Source organism: Bidens hawaiensis, unplaced genomic scaffold (assembly GCF_021521415.1).
Source record: "Bidens hawaiensis isolate Kalapana, Puna unplaced genomic scaffold, B.hawaiensis_p1.1 tig00005453_1, whole genome shotgun sequence".
NCBI classification, from domain to species: domain Eukaryota; kingdom Viridiplantae; phylum Streptophyta; class Magnoliopsida; order Asterales; family Asteraceae; genus Bidens; species Bidens hawaiensis.
In genome coordinates, this window is record NW_027491347.1 from 3,750 (window position 1) to 5,838 (window position 2,089).

Sequence of the window (2,089 nt, forward strand, 5' to 3'; positions counted from 1 at the left end):
GCTACGTTGGATGTGTGGGCACACAAGGCTAGACCGAATAAGAAACGTTGTGTTTCGCGAGAGATTAGGGGTGGCGAACATAGCAGACAAGATAAGAGAGTGGAGATTGAGATGGTTTGGACATGTAAAGAGAAGACTGACGACGAATCCTGTTAGATCCGTAGACAACATTACTATAGAGGGGAGGAGGGGTAGAGGACGACCGAAATTGACTTGGGATGAGAGGATTAGGCATGATTTGATAGACCTAAACCTCTCCGAGGACATGGTTGAGGATAGGAATTCGTGGAGAAGTAGAATTAAAGTTAAGGATTTTTAGAGAGAATTGAATACCTTAGGGCTTAGACTTAACTTATTTAGGTCACATACCATAATGGTATTTCCCTTACATATATTATTATTAATATTATTATTATTATTATAATTATTATTAGCTTTTATATAGCTGTTAAACTGTGATCTTATTATTAATATTATTATTAATATTATTATAATTAGTAGTAGTTTTTATATAGCTGTTAAACTTTGATTTCCTTTATTTTGCTTCATACACATGTACTTAGAGCCGAGGGTCTCTCTGGAAGCAACCTCTTTATTCCTTTGGATAGAGGTACGGTGTGCCTACATCCCACCCTCCCCAGACCCTACTTATAGCTTTGCTGTCGGTGGGATTTTACTGGGTATGATTGATTGATTGATTGATATATAACCCAAAGCTAAAAGCAAGGCCATACAAACTAACTGCATCCAGCTCAGCGTGGTTGCTGAATGCGCTGTGAGCGCACCCTTGGGCTAAAGGACCTCACTGCCATTTCTGGATACCTTGCCATGTGCATCTCCCTTTGTGATCCGGGTGTCGATGTTGACAAGCTCAAACTCCTCAGCATTTCAACCTCTGCTTCCAACCCTATAAAAACAACCATAATAACATTATTATACTCTTCTTTTTAAGTGTATCTACTGTTGCAATTTGCAAATTACCACTAGAAGGTATTGGCCCGACTGGTGTGCCGAACGACTTCGCTGTTCCCCGGCCCAATTGATGCTCCCATCCCGATCGAGTTCATGAATTGCACATAGTCTACATCCAGAGCTAACATATCATCATAATCAGGGGTGGTGTCGATAGAATCAGGTAGCATATCAACAATGTTGGTGTCATCTGCTGTGTTTCCAATAAAACCATCCGCCCCCTGCTGTTGCTGGTTCTGCTGGCTGAGCCAGTAGTCATGAAACCAAGTTGAAGTTGTTACCAGCCGCCACCATTCTGGGGAGTAATCCTCGACTTGGCGGACCGCAGCAGGGATAAACAACGGGGCATTCGGGTTCAGAGTAGACCTTCCTTGTGAAACCAGGGACATTCTTGCCTCCCCACAAGGATTTCAGTTACCTGCCAGTGAAGAATAGTTGTTAGGGCATGTTTGGGATTGAGTTTGAAAAATGCTTATTGGCTTTTTCAAAAAGCCATTTTGAAAAGCCTGGATTTGAGGCTTTTAAAAAACTGTTTTTTTAACCCTTTCAAAAAGCCACTAAAACTCAATCCCAAAACATGCTCTAAATAACAACCATAACAGTTATATAAGCTAGCAACCACCTGGTATATCATCTATCATCGGTATAATAAGAACAGCGTGATCGCATTCACTTATTCAAATATTCTTATAATTAGGCCTGCAAACGAACCGAGCAAACACGAACAAGTGTATGTTCGTGTTCGTTCATTAAACTTTAAATGAACACGAACACTTAATCACACAAATATTCGATGTTCATGTTCCTTTGTTTGTTAATGCTCATTTATTTAAAATCTAACGAACAGTTCATGAACATAAACATGACTGAACAAAGATAAGCAAACATAATTGAACATACTTAAATGAACACAAGGAAACATAATAGAATATATATGAACACATATACGAACGTTCATGAACATAAAGAACGAACGAAACATGAACACATGTTTCGTTTGTTTAGTTAAACAAACACAAACTTTTTGTTCACGTTCGCTCGTTTATTAAATAAACGAACATAAATGAACTTCCCATTGAACGGTTCGTTTACATGCCTATCTTATATAATTTGATCA

General features: G+C 38.9%; 1 pseudogene; it reads right to left on the reverse strand.

Moving 5' to 3' along the window:
* Window positions 1-822: 822 nt before the first annotated feature.
* LOC143629724 (protein EARLY RESPONSIVE TO DEHYDRATION 15 pseudogene) lies at window positions 823-1,361 on the reverse strand (annotated as a pseudogene).
* Between the last annotated feature and the right edge of the window lie 728 nt (window positions 1,362-2,089).